Raw genomic sequence first — 22392 nt, forward strand, 5'->3', positions numbered from 1 at the left:
AGGATGACGAAGGTAGCGAGAGGGAGGCAGTGTGGCGTGGGAGCGAGCTCCACCTTGCGCGTCTCCTACGCGGTGACCACGGGCGGTGTCGAGTAGCAGCAGCTCGAGCAGCGTTGCGTATGGTGAGGTGGAGTGGGTGGGAAGGTGTTGTGAAAAGGGGGGGAGTGGCCGCTGGGGTGCCTTTTATAGGTAGGGGAGGGGGACAGGAAAATTTTCCACGGCCAACGGGCGACGGGGCAGCATCCACGCACGGTCGACGAAGCGTCTGCACAGGCGTCGAGGCATTGAGGGAGGGGAACGAGGTGGGGCGCGTGAAGACGAGGCGCTGGAGAGGAACCGAGGCACCAGACGCGTTAAGTCACACGGGAGGCTGCCAGGCATGCGCGCGTGCGTCGGCCTGGGCTAGGGTTTTGGCGGGAGGGGTGGTCTGGTCGTGTTGTTCTGGTGAGAGGTAGAGGGAGGGGTTATCTAGGGTTCCTGGGTTGGGCCAGGGGTGGTGGACATGAGAGGGGAGGGTTGGCCTCGGCCCAGCCAAAGAGGAAAAAGGGAGGGAAAAAGAGAGAAGAGATGAGAGGGGGAAGTGTCCCCTCTTAGGGTTTGCATCCTGGAAAAAGAGAGAGAAAGAAAGAGAGAGGCAGGGACCAAAGAGAGAGGGTGCATGCAAGGGAGTTGCATGTGCCAAAATTTTGAAAGAGGGCATAGCACAAGATTTAGAGAAAAAGAGAAGGGAGAGGTGTTGCGATGGTGGTGGTGAGGATGCCACCCTAAGTGGTGGTGACGAGGGTGATCCTCAGCAATGCCCAACTTTTGGGGCTTAGGGTTGACGTAATCCTGCAGGCTGACACGGGACATCGGATAGCAAACAAACGGGGAGAGAGATTTACCCAGGTTTGGGGCTCTCGATGAGGTAAAACCCTTACTTCCTGCTTGTCTGGTCATGATTATCAAAATTATCAGGTTACAATGGGGTGCCGAAGGCTCAGACTATGATCTCGTCGAGAGGCTAAGAGTTCTAATGACCTAGCTCTAAACTTACAGTGGTTTTGGCTGCGGTGATTGTGTGTCTTGGCAGACCCTCTCCTGGCCCTTATATTGCAGGCCAGGTCTCGAGAGTTCTGTCCGGATTCGACTAGTTTACAAAGAGTTCTACATCTTAAACGTTCCTTGTTTCTTCGTCTTCTTGCCTTGTTCATCAAGAATATTTTTTTGGAACCGACATAACGGCCCACCTTGATCGGTGGATGATCTTCATGGGCCCCGGGTTGCGCCGTAGGAGGTAGCGTAATGTTGGTTACCCGAAGGGTAATGCCCACATCAGTAGCCCCCGAGTGACTGGTTGAAGTAAAACTTTGGGAAGGGAATAAAATTGTCTTATGTCAAATGTTCATAATTGCCGGAAGATCTTGATCTCTTTGAAACGGAAAGTTCATTTTTATCGGGTGCGCGTCCAGCGCTCCCGATGGGAGTAGCCCCCGAGTCTAGGCATGGATGCTTGCAACCGTGTGTAGACTCAAGTTGTACTACTCGAATGTTTTTGGCTATCTATGTTTTCTGCAAACTGCAGTGGTCATCCGATATCTTTTTTATATCGGGTCTTCAATATCTTAGAATAAAGGTCACGCCAATTGGCAGTAAGTAAGGGATTTTGAGTAACGTGCCCAGTTTTACTCGATAAATCGATGCTGGTTAACTGCCAATGGAAAAACAACGTTACTCTACTCAGAATCAAGTCCCCGGGCATGATCCTAGGTCTTCTAAAATCTTCGAGTCCATAGTTTCTATCGGGTGCATGCTCAGCGCTCCTGATGGGAGTAGCCCCCGAGTCTAGGGACGGATGCTTGCAATCGTGCGTACACTCAGGTCGAGCAACCTGATATTGTAATTTCCTTCGAATGCTTCATAAAGAGTCGATACTTTTGGTGACATCATCAATGATGTTGCCACTATGGCGATTCGATTGACAGGATGTGACCTGACATGCCCACCCTACTTTTGCGCGGTCAGTTAGGAAATGACTAGTCCTTGCGCGTTGACCGAGGCGCCTCCTCGATTTCTGCATGTATTGGGACTAATGGGCCGCCGGTTTATCTCTCTCTTTGACACGTGTATGACTGGATCCTTGCACATCTTCCCACGATCACGATACCAAAATAATGGCCACGATCGCCAGTCATTCCTTGTTATAAATAGAGGACCTCTTTACGTTTTCACTTTTTACGCCTCACATACTGCTCATCTTCTTCCCTTGCCTCTACTTTGAACCACTAGCACTGGCACTACCGCAGGTGCAAAAATAAGGGCACCACTAGCACTGGCGCTACCGCAGGTGCATCCAAGGCTAGCCTCGACGGAACCGCATCCACCATCTCCAAGCGCGAGGAGAATAAGATGAGGTCGTTACGGCTCATCCCCTCTGCCGAATCCGATTTCCGTCATCCAGGTTCCACCTCTCGCCCAAAGCCTCCAAAGGGCTTTACTGTTATGTTCGTAGCTTTTCTGCAGCGTGGGCTATCTCTTCCAGCCCACGAAATTCTTCGTTCTCTCCTCTTTTTCTACGGGATCCGGCCCTGGCAGCTGACTCCTAATTCCATCCTCCATCTCTTGATCTTCATCACTGTGCGTGAGACTTTCCTCGGCATCGACCCCCACTAGGGTCTGTGGAGGAAGATATTTTACATCAAATGCCATAATGGCAATGAGGGCCCTCACGTGGTCAGCATCGGCTTCGTCGTCAGGAAGGAAGTTAACTACTTCAACTTCCCGATGAGGGAGTCTGTCCAAGGTTGGCGACAGAAGTGGTTCTATCTTCAGGAAATCCCAGCATCAGGCCGACACTCGAATCTGCCTCCATTCGAAGATGTTCTTGCTACTGTGCCAAAAAAATCTTGGCAAAATGCCCTGACGGCCGAAGAAAGCGAAGTAGCCGACCAACTGTATGAAAAGATCTTAGATTTAAAGAATAGAGAGGGTCAGGCGATGTGTGGCACTGAAGTAGTCACAGTATTCTTAAAGCGTTGGGTGCAGCCAGTAATGTCAAGGGTTCACCAACTCTGGCTGTATACTAGTGCAAATGAAAAATCAAGGGTCAGCCCGACTGATTTTTCTGAGGAAGATATTCAGGACGAGGTGCGGCGTTGATACGTCTCCGACATATCGATAATTTCTTATGTTCCATGCCACATTATTGATGATATCTACATGTTTTATGCATACTTTATGTCATATTTATGCATTTTCTGGAACTAACCTATTGACGAGATGCCGAAGGGCCAGTTCCTGTTTTCTGCTGTTTTTGGTTTCAGAAATCCTAGTAAGGAAATATTCTCGGAATTGGACGAAATCAACGCCCAGCATCTTAGAATCCCCGGAAGCATCCAGAACACCCGAGAGCCGCCAGAGGGGGGCCACAGGGGCCCCAGATGACAGGGTGGCGCGGCCAGGGCCTGGGCCGCGCCCCCCTATTGTGTCATCACCTCGTCGCCCCTCCGACTCCGCCTCTTCGCCTATTTAAAGGTCCCTGACCTAAAACATCGATACGGAAAAGCTACGGTACGAGAAACCTTCCAGAGCCGCCGCCATCGCGAAGCCAAGATCTGGGGGACAGGAGTCTCTGTTCCGGCACTCCGCCGGGACGGGGAAGTGCCCCCGGAAGGCTTCTCCATCGACACCACCGCCATCTTCATCACCGCTGCTGTCTCCCATGAGGAGGGAGTAGTTCTCCATCGAGGCTCGGGGCTGTACCGGTAGCTATGTGGCTCATCTCTCTCCCTATGTACTTCAATACAATAATCTCATGAGCTGCCTTACATGATTGAGATTCATATGATGATGCTTGTAATCTAGATGTCATTATGCTAGTCAAGTGGATTTTACTTATGTGATCTCCGGAGACTCCTTGTCCCACGTGTGTAAAGGTGACAGTGTGTGCACCGTGTGGGTCTCTTAGGCTATATTTCACAGAATACTTATTCACTGTTATGAATGGCATAGTGAAGTGCTTATTTATATCTCTTTATGATTGCAATGTGTTTTGTATCACTACTATTCTATGTGCTACTCTAGTGATGTTATTAAAGTACTCTATTCCTCCTGCATGATGTAATGTGGACAGTGTGTGCATCATGTAGTACTTGGCGTAGTTTATGATTGTGATCTCTTGTAGATTATGAAGTTAACTATTACTATGATGGTATTGATGTGATCTATTTGGTTATGTTGATCTATCTTGCACTCTAAGGTTATTTAAATATGAACATTGAATATTGTGGAGCTTGTTAACTCCGGCATTGAGGGTTCGTGTAATCCTACACAATTAGTGGTGTTCATCATCCAACAAGAGGGTGTAGAGTCTAGCATCTATCTATTTATTTATGTGATCAATGTTGAGAGTGTCCACTAGTGAAAGTATGATCCCTAGGCCTTGTTCCTAAATACTGCTATCGCTGCTTGTTTACTGTTCTACTGCATCTGTACTGTCCGCAATATTACCACCATCAACCACACGCCAGTCCTGGATAGCAAAGCACTTTTCTGGTGCCGTTGCTACTGCTCATATTTATTCATACCACCTGTATTTCACTATCTCTTCGCCGAACTAGTGCACCTATTAGGTGTGTTGGGGACACAAGAGACTTCTTGCTTTGTGGTTGCAGGGTTGCTTGAGAGGGATATCTTTGACCTCTTCCTCCCTGAGATCGATAAACCTTGGGTGATCCACTTAAGGGAAACTTGCTGCTGTTCTACAAACCTCTGCTCTTGGAGGCCCAACACTGTCTACAAGAATAGAAGCTCCCGTAGACATCAAGCACTTTTTCTGGCGCCGTTGCCGGGGAGGAAAGGTAAAAGGCACTCATACTCCGGTTCCAGGTAACAGTACTTTTCTGGCGCCATTGTGTTTGTGCTCGAAGCTATTTCCTTTAGATCCTGCAATTGCATCTTTTTGTTTCTTGTTTACACTAGTAAGGCATAATGGACAACAATGAGCTTCTTATTCTATTTCCTGATTTAAGACATGGATGGTTTGATCCGAAAATTAAAAAACCCATGGAACATATTAGTATGAACACTTTGAACACCATTGTTGCTAATGATATGGAAAATTCTAAGCTTGGGGAAGCTGGTTTTGATGAGCATGATCTTTTTAGTCCCCCAAGAATTGAGGAGAAAATTTTCTTTGATGATACTTTGCCTCCTATTTATGATGATTATAATGATAGTACTCTTTTGGTGCCGCCTGTTATGGAGGACAAAATTTAATTATGATTACAATATGCCTCCTATATTTGATGATGATAATAATAATGATAGCTACTTTGTTGAATTTGCTCCCACTACAATTAATAAAATTGATTATGCTTATGTGGAGAGTAATAATTTTATGCATGAGACTCATGATAAGAATGCTTTATGTGATAGTTATATTGTTGAGTTTGCTCATGATACTACTGAAAGTTATCATGAGAGAGGAAAATATGGTTGTAGAAATTTTCATGTTACTAAAACACCTCTCTATGTGCTGAAATTTTTGAAGCTATACTTGTTTTATCTTCCTATGCTTGTCACTTTGCTCTTCATGAACTTGTTTATTTACAAGATTCCTATGCATAGGAAGCATGTTAGACTTAAATGTGTTTTGAATTTGCTTCTTGATGCTCTCTTTTGCTTCAACTACTATTTCTTGAGAGTGCATCATTAAAACTGCTGACCCCATCTTAATGGCTATAAAGAAAGAACTTCTTGGGAGATAACCCATGTGTTTATTTTGCTACAGTACTTTTGTTTTATATTTGTGTCTTGGAAGTTGTTACTACTGTAGCAACCTCTCCTTATCTTAGTTTTGTTGCATTGTTGTGCCAAGTAAAGTCTTTGATAGTAAGGTTCATACTAGATTTGGATTACTGCGTAGAAACAGATTTCTTGCTGTCACGAATCTGGGCCTAATTCTCTGTAGGTAATTCAGAAAATTATGCCAATTTACGTGAGTGATCCTCAGATATGTACGCAACTTTAATTCAATTTGAGCATTTTCATTTGAGCAAGTCTGGTGCCTCAATAAAATTCGTCTTTACGGACTGTTCTGTTTTGACAGATTCTGCCTTTTATTTCGCATTGCTTCCTTTGCTATGTGGGATGGATTTCTTTGTTCCATTAACTTCCAGTAGCTTTGGGCAATGTCCAGAAGTGTTAAGAATGATTGTGTCACCTCTGAACATGTGAGTTTTTGATTATGCACTAACCCTCTAATGAGTTTGTTTCGAGTTTGGTGTGGAGGAAGTTTTCAAGGGTCAAGAGAGGAGGATGATACAATATGATCAAGAAGAGTGAAAGCTCTAAGCTTGGGGATGCCCCGGTGGTTCATCCCTGCATATTTCAAGAAGACTCAAGCACCTAAGCTTGGGGATGCCCAAGGCATCCCCTTCTTCATCGACAAATTATCAGGTTCCTTCTCTTGAAACTATATTTTTATTCGGTCACATCTTATGTACTTTACTTGGAGAGTCTGTTTGTTTTTATTTTTGTTTTGTTTGAATAAATTCATGCTTGTGTGGGAGAGAGACACGCTCCGCTGGTTCATATGAACACATGTGTTCTTAGCCCTTAATTTTTATGGCAAAGGTTGAAACTGCTTCGTTAATTTGTTATATGGTTGGAATCGGGAAATGTTACATGTAGTAATTGGTAAAATGTTCTGGATAATGTGATACTTGGCAATTGTTGTGCTCATGTTTAAGCTCTTGCATCATATACTTTGCACCTACTAGTGAAGAATACATAGAGCTTGCTAAAATTTGGTTTGCATAATTGGTCTCTCTAAGGTCTAGATAATTTCTAGTATTGAGTTTGAACAACAAGGAAGACGGTGTAGAGTCCTATAATGTTTACAGTATGTCTTTTATGTAAGTTTTGTTGTACCACTTCATACTTGTGTTTGTTTCAAATAACCTTGCTAGCCTAAGCCTTGTATCGATAGGGAATACTTCTCATGCATCCAAATCCTTGAGCCAACCACTATGCCATTTGTGTCCACCATACCTACCTACTACATGGTATTTTCTCCACCATTCCAAAGTAAATTACTTGAGTGCTACCTTTAAACAATTCAAAATTTATCACCTCTGATTTGTGTCAATGTTTTATAGCTCATGAGGAAGTATGTGGTGTTTATCTTTCAATCTTGTTGGGCAACTTTCACCAATGGACTAGTGGCTTCATCCGCTTATCTAATAATTTTGCAAAAAGAGCTGGCAATGGGATTCCCAGTCCCAAATTAATTAACCTAAATAGACACTCCTCCATGGTATGTGATTGTTGGACGGCACCCGAAGGATTCGGTTAGCCATGGCTTGAGAAAGCAAAGGTGGGGAGGAGTGTCATCATAATAAAACTAAAATAAAAAGGCACTCCTTCATGGTATGAGATTGTTGGCAGGCACCCGAGGATTCGGTCAGCCATGGTTTGTGAAAGAAAGGTTGGAAGGAGTGCCACACAAAAATAAAATAAAATGGGAGCCGCTCTTTGAAGGTTTTTCTGGCAAGGGGGTTAGAGTACCCGCTACCATTCATTGACAACAACAAACACCTCTCAAAACTTTACTTTTATACTCTCTTTATGTTTTCAAAATCAAAGCTCTAGCACAAATATAGCAATCAATGCTTCCCTCTGCGAAGGGCCATTCTTTTACTTTTATGTTAGTCAGTTCACCTATTTCTATCCATCTCAAGAAGCAAACACTTGTGTGAACTGTGCATTGATTCCTACATACTTGCATATTGCACTTGTTATATTACTTTGCATTGACAGTTATCCATGAGATATACATGTTACAAGTTGAAAGCAACCGCTGAAACTTAATCTTCCTTTGTGTTGCTTCAATACCTTTACTTTGAATTATTGCTTTATGAGTTAACTCTTATGCAAGACTTATTGATGCTTGTCTTGAAAGTACTATTCATGAAAAGTCTTTGTTGTATGATTCATTTGTTTACTCATGTCATTTACCATTGCTTTGATCGCTGCATTCATTACATGTGCTTACAATAGTATGATCAAGGTTATGATGGCATGTCACTCCAGAAATTATCTTTGTTATCGTTTACCTGCTCGGGACGAGCAGAAACTAAGCTTGGGGATGCTGATACGTCTCCGACGTATCGATAATTTCTTATGTTCCATGCCACATTATTGATGATATCTACATGTTTTATGCATACTTTATGTCATATTTATGCATTTTCCGGAACTAACCTATTGACAAGATGCCGAAGGGCCAGTTCCTGTTTTCTGCTGTTTTTGGTTTCAAAAATCCTAGTAAGGAAATATTCTCGGAATTGGACGAAATCAACGCCCAGCATCTTAGAATCCCCGGAAGCATCCAGAACACCCGAGAGCCGCCAGAGGGGGTGTAATGTACCAGGTTTAGAGGCGATCGAGGGGTAGATTTTAGAAAGGGATGTGCATTGCATGGTAAATTCTGGGGAAATTTCGCGCTTTTTAAACAAAACTGCATCGAAGGGGGATAGGTTTCTCTCTCGACATCCTACAGGGTTAGGGTTTCGAGAGTGCGATGAACTTGTTCCTACTTGTCTAAATTAGGGTTTTGAGAAGAGAGAAGTGAAATTGCATTGAAATCATAAGTTGCATGATTGAATTACAAGTTAAGTTGTTTGAATGAATTCAAACCAAATTTGAATTTGAATTTCAAATTCAAACATCAAATGGTTATCACATAATTCAAATTTGAGATAATTTAACAAACAATTATCATTAAGCCAGAATATAAGTAATACAACAAATACATTAAGCTCATTAAGGAAAACTTGAGCTTTATTGATAATCACACACATAATACATTGTCATTACAATATCCAGAATAGATAAATGAATTTACAACACATTACAAGAATTGATGAAATAGAAATTGAAAAAGGGAAATTACAAGTTATTTAAATGTCCTAAACTACATTGTTGATCATAATGTAATTCTTGCTCAAGAAGATCTTGATCTTCATCTTGATCAGCACTTGGTCCCTGCAAACACACACAAAAAACCAAACAAGGATTAAGCCAAGTGGCAAAGCCACTTGGCAGGTTAAAAGAAAACTGGAATTGAGCAGATATGGATCAGCTCTGCCGAGCTGATCATCTCACCACCAGAACCAAGCCAAGTACAAGGCACTTGACACACACACACAGCCAACCTGCTCACCAGGCAGTGTGCATGCTCAACAGCACACACAGGCCAGTGAGTCACCTTAAACTGCAGGCCAAGCTGTCGACCAACAGAGCAAAGCCAGGAGCATATAAAACCTTGCCACAGTAAACCCTAGCATCTCCATCGACAGGATTGCACTGGTAAGCCACCAAGAACACCAAGAACAGCAAGAACAGGAAGAACAGCCAGAGCTGTTCAACCTGTCCAAACTCACCACAGAATCAGTCAAGCTTCAGAAGCTCACCAGGAGGAGCAGGGCAAGCAAATCAACCATAAGATCAACACAGAAGCAAACCTCTACATCAACCACAAATCTTGGAGCTGGAGTGAGGTATACCAGAAAAGCATGAGCAAACCATGGTTTTGCTCATAATTAAGTATACCCATGCATCACAGAAGCAAAAAGGGTATGAAACAATGGATGTATCATCACTTGGTTGCTAAATCAATTGGTGCCAGCAAATACAACTATGGCTAGAAGGAAATCAAACTAGGGAACATTGGTTGTGACAACACAGTGTCACAACCAGAGAAATCCAGCATGGATTTAATCCTATGTAGCCACCCAGATCCACCAAGCACCTAATAGTCTAGCTAAACCATCAGACTGATAGGCAACATGTGCCTATCTTGTTTATCAACACCAAAGCCACTGGTAATTCACCAAGTGATTAGCCAGTGAGCACCTATTCATCAAAGAAAGCCAACACTGGTGGGAGCCACCCCAACAGCAAGGATTTACTGTCAGGGTTACCTCAACCACACACCCAATCCAAACAGTTAAGCCTTACACATGCATCATCACCCAAGTGGGTTCAGAGTGGGCTAGGGTCCCCAACAATTGTTGGCATCCCTCTAGCCCAAGCAAATCAATTGATATGATCATCACTGTGTCACAGTTCATATCATTTATCCAAATAACAAGGCAAATTAAGCAGATAAATGAAACAGATAAGCTACTGATGCACAGGGTCTTGCAGATGATCCAAAGGACCATTGCACACAGTCACTGATGCTTGGACAAGCACCAGCACACCCAGACTAAGTCTGTAGGAAGCACAAATAGCACTGAATGAGTACCTGTGAGTCACAGAGAGGGGCACCCACTAATTCACAAACAAGAAATGATCATATGATCATCAGGGCTTGCTATAGCATGCCAATACATGTTAGAGCATCACTGAGCAGCAGAGCATGAACCAGATAATTAAATAGCCACACATAATCAATAGTTGCTTCACAGATAATCAAATGGATGATTTATAATTGTATCCAGAAGCACATCAAATACATGATGTACCACTGGATCATGATAAACAAGTAAAGCACTTAGTGCTCATCACTGAATCATACCATTAAGCCAACAACAATGCTCAGATGAGCATGCTCATGAATTTGAGCACAAGAACTAGCCACAGAAGCTCTGGCACTTGCAAATTTGCAAGAATTGCATACTGCAATTAAGCCATTGAAGCATATATGAATACACATGAGTGTCAGGCAAGCATAGAAACAAGAACATAGGCACAGGGAAGAATTCTGGCAAGAAATGCAAGCTTTAACAGACATATAGCTTAGCAATCTAGCACAGTAGCACACGCAGCACAGCAGCAGCGCAGCAGCAGTAAGCACGGCCACAGAGCAGCATGAGCACGGCTAGCCTCTCCACGAGGAGGAGAAGCTGTGATCAGAGCTAAGGGAGGAGGAAGAAGAACAAGCACACGAGAGAGAGGGAGAGATGGCGAACGTACCCGGGGTCGAGCATGCAGACAACCATGGCGGCCACGGCGGCACACGCCAGGGCGTGGCGGCGCCAGGCCAAGCTAGGCCATGGCGGCGCCATAGCACCACCCCACCATGGCAGCACAGCCACGGCGGCGCCATCACGCCAGGAGCTCTGGGAGCCGCAGGATCACGCGGATCCCGTAACCCTAGCCATGGCGAAGAAGGTCGAGGACGAGCGGGAGCGGCGTCTGCTCCAGATCGACGCGGATGGAAAAGATCGCCGTCAAAAGGCGATTCGATTGCGCCCCATGGCGAGGGCCATGGCGGCCAGAGACCGCCGGAATCGGCCGGCGACGGTGAGGGCGACGCAGGTCGCCAGAGAGAAAGGGGATTAGGGTTAGGTCGAGGCGGCGCGTGGTGGTGAGTGAGTGAGCGACCGCTCGGGTCGGTTGGACCCGAGCTGGTCTAACCCAACCCACTGGGCTCCACTGACAGGTGGGCCCAGCGGCAATTGTGACTTTTCACAATTCAATTAAAAACCAGAAACTTTAAAATTCAATAGAAAATTGATAAGAGCTCTAAAAAAATAATTAAAAATATGAAAATCAATCAGCATAAAATTCTCTATCCAAAAAAAAATATCAAAGAGAATTTTTGAAGATAATTAAGAATAAGTCTTAATTGGATGATTTAAATAATAATTTAAATCACACATATTATTTTCAATAAAGAAAATAAGTCCATTAATGTAATTGGACTATAAAAACACCTTGACAATATTTCAAGGTTGTATTTACCCTAAAATAAGTATCTCCAAATCATTCTTAGTAATTACCTCTCACATAAAATAATAAGACATCGGAAAGGGGGGAACAAACCCTAAAAACATGGAAAGCATGCATAATTGCTTCTTTAACCATTGCCCTTATTGGACAATGATGCTATTTTTCAGAGACAGAGGACAAGGGTCAGTCCACACCATCCAACTGCAAAACTTTGCAGTGTTCAGGCAGGTTCATCACTTGCACATGCCATTTGAGTATTTCTATCAAATTACTTGCAAAGTACTATGGTTATCACTATTGCATAAAAAACCAAAATCACTACTTTCATAACTATGAATATGACTATGTGGTGGGCAATGGAACCATGGATTGTGTTGATATGGTGGAGGTTCCATTGCAAGGGTTTATATCCATCTAGGATTAAACAACAAATGTCGCCAGTGATTCTTGTGCCATAATACCCGTGTTAACCATAAGATCCGGAGTGGGACGGAGTAGTCAAAAGTGTTTCCACCTCTCGTTCATCAACGGATGCGCTCTACCGTAGTACACTTGTAATCCAAGGGGGCAAGCGGTGAGGCTGGGGAGTCCTAAGTCCCCACGGCATAGTCCGTAGTACACTTGTCGCCCGAAGGAGCAAGCAGTGAGGCTGGGGAGTCCTAAGTCCCCACGGTATTGCGATCTATGATGGGTTGCAGCTACCGGCGTAGGAGTGTATGGTAGAGCCCAGCACTGTCGTCGTGGTCGGGGTCCACCTTGAAATCTACAGGAATAATGGGACCGGCATGGACCCAGGGTCGGGGCATGCAACAAAGGGTGGGTGTTCGAGGTAGCGGAGGAACATGATTGGCTAGACCTTATACCGGGCCTCACACCGAAGGAAGTGTGGACGGGAAAGCTGCCCGGTTGGCACCAAGGTTAAGATCTCTTATGGGTAAAGCAACAAACCTCTGCAGAGTGTAAAGAACTATGACCTGTCACTCCCTGTTCCGGGATATGGAACTGCGAACGCGGCCGGAAAGGAGCTCCATGAAGTTCTAGTAAACCGGTGAAGGCTGACGGACATAGCTCTTTGGAATAAAAGCAATCTCCTGAAGAAAAGTTTATCAAAACTTGCATTGGTATTAGACTTTCTGGTCTAATATCGTAGCTAGTGCATTAAACACCTCTTATCTAAAATGAACTTGTTGAGTACGCTCGTACTCATCCCACTCTTAAATCCCTTGCTTAGATTGTCTGAATCGTCTGGAGGAGGACTACGACCACACTGAAGGAGCCGAGATCATCGGCTATGAAGAACCAGACCTCTCTGGAGGTGTTGAAGGCGTAGACTATCTCATAGTCTACGGAACCGGGGAGGCTTCCGGAGGAGATCAAGCCTAGAACATCAAGTAGTAGTAGTAGCCGAGCAGCCCGAACTCTTAGTATTTAGCTGCTCGAGAGAATAAATGTACAACTTAATGAGACATCTATATTGTAAGCTAAGTTGGGTTCGCCTCGAACCCAGGAGTATTCCTCTTAGAAACCAAGAGGAACTCCGAGACGATATGTGTATGATATTTGTAATAATAAATGAATGAGTTATGGACCTGCTATGTTCTGTTGTACTACTCTGAGGGATGTAATATTTGCGGAATGGTACTTCGTGAATGTTATATCAACGACTGGCATACTACAACATGCAGTGGTATGGAGGGTCACCACAGGGGGGCCACAGGGGCCCCAGATGACAGGGTGGCGCGGCCAGGGCCTGGGCCGCGCCCCCTATTGTGTCATCACCTCGTCGCCCCTCCGACTCCGCCTCTTCGCCTATTTAAAGGTCCCTGACCTAAAACATCGATACGGAAAAGCCACGGTACGAGAAACCTTCCAGAGCCGCCGCCATCGCGAAGCCAAGATCTGGGGGACAGGAGTCTCTGTTCCGGCACTCCGCCGGGGCGGGGAAGTGCCCCCGGAAGGCTTCTCCATCGACACCACCGCCATCTTCATCACCGCTGATGTCTCCCATGAGGAGGGAGTAGTTCTCCATCGAGGCTCGGGGTTGTACCGGTAGCTATGTGGCTCATCTCTCTCCCTATGTACTTCAATACAATAATCTCATGAGCTGCCTTACATGATTGAGATTCATATGACGATGCTTGTAATCTAGATGTCATTATGCTAGTCAAGTGGATTTTACTTATGTGATCTCCGAAGACTCCTTGTCCCACGTGTGTAAAGGTGACAGTGTGTGCACCGTGTGGGTCTCTTAGGCTATATTTCACAGAATACTTATTCACTGTTATGAATGGCATAGTGAAGTGCTTATTTATATCTCTTTATGATTGCAATGTGTTTTGTATCACTACTATTCTATGTGCTACTCTAGTGATGTTATTAAAGTACTCTATTCCTCCTGCATGATGTAATGTGGACAGTGTGTGCATCATGTAGTACTTGGCGTAGTTTATGATTGTGATCTCTTGTAGATTATGAAGTTAACTATTACTATGATGGTATTGATGTGATCTATTTGGTTATGTTGATCTATCTTGCACTCTAAGGTTATTTAAATATGAACATTGAATATTGTGGAGCTTGTTAACTCCGGCATTGAGGGTTCGTGTAATCCTACACAATTAGTGGTGTTCATCATCCAACAAGAGGGTGTAGAGTCTAGCATCTATCTATTTATTTATGTGATCAATGTTGAGAGTGTCCACTAGTGAAAGTATGATCCCTAGGCCTTGTTCCTAAATACTGCTATCGCTGCTTGTTTACTGTTCTACTGCATCTGTACTATCCGCAATATTACCACCATCAACCACACGCCAGTCCTGGATAGCAAAGCACTTTTCTGGTGCCGTTGCTACTGCTCATATTTATTCATACCACCTGTATTTCACTATCTCTTCGCCGAACTAGTGCACCTATTAGGTGTGTTGGGGACACAAGAGACTTCTTGCTTTGTGGTTGCAGGGTTGCTTGAGAGGGATATCTTTGACCTCTTCCTCCCTGAGATCGATAAACCTTGGGTGATCCACTTAAGGGAAACTTGCTGCTGTTCTACAAACCTCTGCTCTTGGAGGCCCAACACTGTCTACAAGAATAGAAGCTCTCGTAGACATCAGGCATCTAACTTGCCTCAGCCAGAAGGATAATATAGCTATGACTTCGGCTCGCCCTCCTCTCAATCTTAAACACCTTCCTTCTAAGGTAATTGTTTTATTTGTTTCTTTATCCGACGCTATTTTTTTGCTTCTGAATCTAAGACTTGTTATCTTTCTTTCGACAGGCTTCTACCGTTGATCAGTCCTATCCACCGACACCCGAAAGTGGAATAGCTCCCGAAGATGACGACGCTTCCAGAGATAACGAGGATGATCAAAATATTTTTGAGGATACCGATGCTTTGGGTGATGAAGCCCCCGAGGACGATGCAATTGTCAAGTCCATGCGTCGCGGGAATATTAACGAAGACTTGATGACGATGGTGGAGTTGAGTCCTAGCGGACGAGAAGATGATGATGCTGACGTAGTTGCTTCTCCTGCACCTTCTCGAGAAACTTCGGCTCCTCAAGTCACAAAAAGACCATCAAGACTCTTCGCTGAAGAGGATGACTTGGAGTCGATTCAGTAAGTTTTTCTTTTATCCTCTCTTTCACTTGTACTTAGCTTGTTTCAGAATGACCAAAATTCATATTTGCTTTGTCCAGCTCTGAGGATGATGACGACGTCCCTCTTTCAAAGAGGGCTAAAGTATTATCTGACAAGGCAGAGTCTGCAAAGGAGTCAATGCCTTCGACTGCTGGAAATGATCGGATGGTTACTCCTCCGCCAAGAACAGTCGTGGCCAAAGTTCCCCTTTCAACAGCCAATCCTTCGGCAAGTGCCTCCGCTCCTTCAGCTTCGCGTGATCATGTAAGCATCTCTTTTTAGTAAACAATATCCAGCGTAGTATCCACCAGCCCCCGAGCCGATGATTGGCTCTTTGAAAAAGACCAAGTATAGGTTAAGATACATCTGCTGTATGTTCTGACATAATCTTTTAATTGCTTGATGCAGCCAATTTATGCCACAGTTGATGTTGTGGCAGATTTTGCTGATCAATTGACCCAACTGGAGTCAGAGAACGTCCAGCTTCGCAAGGCTGTTAAGACTTCGGCTGATCAAGTGCTAGAAGCTAACATGCTAGCAGCCGAAGCTCAAAACGAAAATACATACCCGAAGGACAAGGTGAAGAAGTTGAAAATGAAAATGAAGGATGAACAAGAAGCAAGGCACAAGGCTTTTGTTGAAGCTGACGAGAAGGTAGGTTCCCTCCGCGAGTCCATTGGAATTTTGCTAAGTAAGATTTCATCATGCTCATATGCTTCCTTTCTAGAATATTTTACTGTTTGTAATGAATTGCTTCTCAATGATATTCCAGGTACCACTGACATGCATGTCGATCGTACGAACAAACTTCGAGTGGACTCGATGTCGGATGCTCTTACATTTGCAACTGAGTCCAGCAAGAAGATCCAAGATCTCTTGAAGAAGACCAAAGGAGCTTTGTCGAGATTGTTCTCGATGATGTTCCCGTAGCTGGACCAAAACAAGACTCTTGGAGAAATGGCGGACACTTTCTTCATCGATTCCTCGGACGCCATTGAGGTATTGAAGCGACGCTCTCGTATTTACGGAGCAGTCCTTACTTTTCAACTTTTGATGGGGCATGGACTTGGTTCTGAGCTGGAGAAGCTATCCGAAGCATTACCAGTGGATGCCAAGAACTGTCTTGTCGACCTTGAGCCTTTCAAGCAACCCTCGTTGCTGTCCGCCAATCGACTCCTTAGATTGGTTGAAGAGGACAAGAAGAAAGCTGCATCTGGAGCTGCACCAAGTTCATCAGCACAGATTTGAACAAGCCTGGCCTACTAATTTTTTAGTTGTAACCCCAAATACATTCGCCCTTCGTTTTGTAAGGAATTAGGCTGATTTTGTTGTCAGCACTTAACTTTTACTTTCATCGCATCCTTTTGAATGAAACGCCTTGCTGGCTCCCGAAGGGAGTTTTCCGTATTCAATGAATTTCTGAAAAAGTATAAATATGTTGTTTGCAGACTCCTTCGACCTCTTCTCGAATTGATAATTCTATGAATTCCTCTGTTGTTGATGAATCGGAACTTGTGCATCACTTGCACGATCAAATTTCTCGATTGAATAAAGATATAGCTGGTCTTCATACTATGGTAGCATTGGTGAAGAAGAAGAGCGAAATTGCTGCAGCCGTCGAACAACAAGCTTTCGATCGCCTTCGTGTGGCTACCGAAAGCTTAAGCTGTAAGCAGTTAGCCTCCTCGTTTTTGTTTCACTAATACTTTTGTAAATGATCTTCGGTTAACTTGCTCTTTTGTCCTCAAAAGTCATTGCTTCCGATTAATCAGAAGAGAATAGGCGAATCCATGAGAAGATTGCAGCAATGACCGACATTACTCACCCAAAGTGTAAACTGTGGTCGAATATATCAAAGGCCGTAATCGTGGCGAAGTTTGAGTATCGAGCTGAGAAAGTTCATTATTACTTCGACAAGTATCATGCTCATCTAACCATGGTAAGGAAAACCATGTTTCCGTTGGATCCAACACCCGAGACTTTGTCTGCTTTATTCAGTAGATTCAAGACTCCAATTAGAATTCGATCTTTGGTACGCAAAGAACTTCTTGCTAGAGACGAACTTGCACTTGCTTCTGTTTTAGCATGTCACCCGACCATGGATTTTGAATCCATAGCCAATGCTAATGTGATATTAGATCAATATTACCCCATAGCTAGGCATTCTGCTCATATTATTATTTCTAGGATGGAAGCAGGTACCGAAAGAGATTTGAAGAATCAAGAAGATCAAGGGACCTTGCCATGATAGAAATTCTTTAAGTATTCTTGTACATATTGCGATTTTGTAAGGAACTTCTCCCTTTTATGATAACCTTGCGTTGCAAGGAGTAACATTGTATGTATTTATGTTCTTTTTTAACATCATTATGAATCGTTGAACCGTAAGTCCAGCCGAAATATTTTTTCGAAGGAAACTAAGTGATTAGGTCAGTCTGCTCACCCGACGACCCCGTAATAATCGCAATTTTTGCAGAGTCGCTTGATACGTCTCCGACGTATCGATAATTTCTTATGTTCCATGCCACATTATTGATGCTATCTACATGTTTTATGCACACTTTATGTCATATTCGTGCATTTTCTGGAACTAACCTATTAACAAGATGCCGAAGTGCCGATTCTTGTTTTTCTGCTGTTTTTGGTTTCAGAAATCCTAGTAAGGAAATATTCTCGGAATTGGACGAAATCAAAGCCCAGGGGCCTATTTTTCCACGAAGCTTCCAGAAGTCCGAAGGAGAGACGAAGAGGGGCCACGGAGGGGCCACACCATAGGGCGGCGCGGCCCCCCCCTTGGCCGCGCCGGCCTGTAGTGTGGGGCCCCCGTGCCGCCTCTTGACCTGCCCTTCCGCCTATAAAAAGTCTCCGTGACGAAACCCCCAGTACCGAGAGCCACGATACGGAAAACCTTCCAGAGATGCCGCCGCCGCCGATCCCATCTCGGGGGATCCAGGAGATCACCTCCGGCACCCTGCCGGAGAGGGGAATCATCTCCCGGAGGACTCTACGCCGCCATGGTCGCCTCCGGTGTGATGTGTGAGTAGTCTACCCCTGGACTATGGGTCCATAGCAGTAGCTAGATGGTTGTCTTCTCCCCATTGTGCTATCATTGTCGGATCTTGTGAACTGCCTAACATGATCAAGATCGTCTATCTGTAATTCTATATGTTGCGTTTGTTGGGATCCGATGAATAGAGAATACTTGTTATGTTGATTATCAAAGTTATGCTATGTGTTGTTTATGATCTTGCATGCTCTCCGTTACTAGTAGATGCTCTGGCCAAGTAGATGCTTGTAACTCCAAGAGGGAGTACTTATGTTCGATAGTGGGTTCATGCCTGCATTGACACAGGACGATGTGACGAAAGTTCTAAGGTTGTGTTGTGCTGTTGCCACTAGGGATAAAACATTAGTGCTATGTTCAAGGATGTAGTCACTAGTTACATTACGCGCCATACTTAATGCAATTGTCTGTTGTTAGCAACTTAATACTGGAGGGGGTTCGGATGATAACCTGAAGGTGGACTTTTTAGGCATAGATGCAGTTGGATGACGGTCTATGTACTTTGTCGTAATGCCCAATTAAATCTCACTATACTCATCATGATATGTATGTGCATGGTCATGCTCTCTTTATTTGTCAATTGCCCAACTGTAATTTGTTCACCCAACATGCTGTTCGTCTTATGGGAGAGACACCTCTAGTGAACTGTGGACCCCGGTCCAATTCTCTTTCTTGAAATACAATCTCTTGCAATCTTTGTTCTCTTTGTTTTACGCAAACAATCATCTTCCACACAATACGGTTAACTCTTTGTTACAGCAAGCCGGTGAGATTGACAACCTCACTGTTTCGTTGGGGCAAAGTACTTTGGTTGTGTTGTGCAGGTTCCACGTTGGCGCCGGAATCCCTGGTGTTGCGCCGCACTACATCCCGCCGCCATCAACCTTCAACGTGCTTCTTGGCTCCTCCTGGTTCGATAAACCTTGGTTTCTTTCTGAGGGAAAACTTGCTGCTGTGCGCATCATACCTTCCTCTTGGGGTTGCCCAACGAACGTGTGAAATACACGCCATCAAGCTCTTTTTCTGGGCGCCGTTGTCGGGTGATCAAGACACGCTGCAAGGGGAGTCTCCACTTCTCAATCTCTTTACTTTGTTTTTGTCTTGCTTAGTTTTATTTACTACTTTGTTTGCTGCACTAAATCAAAATACAAAAAAATTAGTTGCTAGTTTTACTTTATTTGCTATCTTGTTTGCTATATCAAAAACACAAAAAAATTAGTTTACTTGCATTTACTTTATCTAGTTTGCTTTATTTACTGTTGCTAAAATGGCCAACGCTGAAAATACTAAGTTGTGTGACTTCACAACCACAAATAATAATGATTTCTTATGCACACCTATTGCTCCACCTGCTACTACAGCAGAATTCTTTGAAATTAAACCTGCTTTCTTGAATCTTGTTATGCGAGAGCAATTTTCAGTGTTAGTTCTGATGATGCTGCTGCCCATCTTAATAATTTTGTTGAATTATGTGAAATGCAAAAGTATAAGGATGTAGATGGTGACATTATAAAATTAAAATTGTTCCCTTTCTCATTAAGAGGAAGAGCTAAAGATTGGTTGCTATCTCTGCCTAAGAATAGTATTGATTCATGGACTAAATGCAAGGATGCTTTTATTGGTAGATATTATCCCCCTGCTAAAATTATATCTTTGAGGAGTAGCATAATGAATTTTAAACAATTAGATACTGAACATGTTGCTCAAGCTTGGGAAAGAATGAAATCTCTGGTTAAAAATTGCCCAACCCATGGACTGACTACTTGGATGATCATCCAAACCTTCTATGCAGGACTAAATTTTTCTTCACGGAATTTATTGGATTCAGCTGCTGGAGGTACCTTTATGTCCATCACTCTTGGTGAAGCAACAAAGCTTCTTGATAATATGATGATCAACTACTCTGAATGGCACACGGAAAGAGCTCCACAAGGTAAGAAGGTAAATTCTGTCGAAGAAACCTCTTCCTTGAGTGATAAGATTGATGCTATTATGTCTATGCTTGCGAATGATAGGACTAATATTGATCCTAATAATTTTCCATTAGCTTCATTGGTTGCACAAGAAGAACATGTTGATGTGAATTTCATTAAAAATAATAATTTCAACAACAATGCTTACCGGAACAATTCTAGTAACAACTATAGGCCATATCCTTATAATAATGGCAACGGCTATGGTAATTCTTATGGGAATTCTTACAACAATAATAGGAGTTCACCCCCTGGACTTGAAGCCATGCTTAAAGAATTTATTAGTACACAAACTGCTTTTAACAAATCTGTTGAAGAAAAGCTTGGGAAAATTGATATACTTGCTTCTAAAGTCGATAGTCTTGCTGCTGATGTTGATCTTTTGAAATCAAAAGTTTTGCCTAATGAGAATCATCATAATAAAATTACTACTACAGCAAATGCCATTCAAGTTAGAATTAATGAGAATATAAGATTAATGGCTGAACTGCGTGCTAGGTGGGATAGAGAAGAAAATGAAAAACTAGCTAAAGAAAAGAATATAGCTAAAGTTTGGACTATTACCACCACTAGTAATGCTAATGCTACACATGTTGCTGCACCTCCTACTCATACTAATAAAAGAATTGGTGTTAGCAATGTTTCCACTTCAAATGCAAAGCGCGAAAAACTGCCTGAAACTGCTAAAATTGCTGAAACTGCCTGTGATAAAGCTGCTGAAATTTTTTCCAACATTGGGGATGATGATCCCATTGCTTTAGATTATAATGGTTTGAATTTTGATGATTGCCACATCTCTGAAGTTATAAAGTTCTTGCAAAAACTTGCTAAAAGTCCTAATGCTAGTGCTATAAATTTGGCTTTCACGCATCATATTACAAATGCTCTCATAAAAGCTAGAGAAGAGAAACTAGAGCGTGAAGCCTCTATTCCTAAAAAGCTAGAGGATGGTTGGGAGCCCATCATTAAGATGAAGGTTAAAGATTTTGATTGTAATGCTTTATGTGATCTTGGTGCAAGTATTTCTGTTATGCCTAAGAAAATTTATAATATGCTTGACTTGCCACCGCTGAAAAATTGTTATTTGGATGTTAATCTTGCTGATCATTCTACAAAGAAACCTTTGGGTAAAGTTGATAATGTTCGCATTACCATTAACAATAACCTTGTTCCCGTTGATTTTGTTGTCTTGGATATCGAATACAATGCATCTTGTCCTATTATATTGGGAAGACCTTTTCTTCGAACTGTTGGTGCTATCATTGATATGAAGGAAGGTAATATAAAATATCAATTTCCTCTCAAGAAAGGTATGGAACACTTCCCTAGAAAGAGAATGAAGGTACCTTTTGATTCTATTATGAGAACAAATTATGATGTTGACACTTCATCTCTTGATAATACTTGATACACACTTTCTGCGCCTAGCTGAAAGGCGTTAAAGAAAAGCGCTTATGGGAGACAACCCATGTTTTTACCTACAGTACTTTGTTTTTATTTTGTGTCTTGGAAGTTGTTTACTACTGTAGCAACCTCTCCTTATCTTAGTTTTGTGTTTTGTTGTGCCAAGTTAAGCCGTTGATAGAAAAGTAAGTACTAGATTTGGATTACTGCACAGTTCCAGATTTCTTTGCTGTCACGAATCTGGGTCCACCTCCCTGTAGGTAGCTCAGAAAATTATGCCAATTTACGTGCATGATCCTCAGATATGTACGCAACTTTCATTCAATTTGAGCATTTTCATCTGAGCAAGTCTGGTGCCATTTTAAAATTCGTCAATACGAACTGTTCTATTTTGACAGATTCTGCCTTTTATTTCGCATTGCCTCTTTTGCTATGTTGGATGAATTTCTTTGATCCACTAATGTCCAGTAGCATTATGCAATGTCCAGAAGTGTTAAGAATGATTGTGTCACCTCTGAATATGTCAATTTATAATGTGCACTAACCCTCTAATGAGTTGTTTCGAGTTTGGTGTGGAGGAAGTTTTCAAGGTTC

This window comes from Lolium perenne, chromosome 2 (genome assembly GCF_019359855.2).
Source record: "Lolium perenne isolate Kyuss_39 chromosome 2, Kyuss_2.0, whole genome shotgun sequence".
Classification (NCBI taxonomy): domain Eukaryota; kingdom Viridiplantae; phylum Streptophyta; class Magnoliopsida; order Poales; family Poaceae; genus Lolium; species Lolium perenne.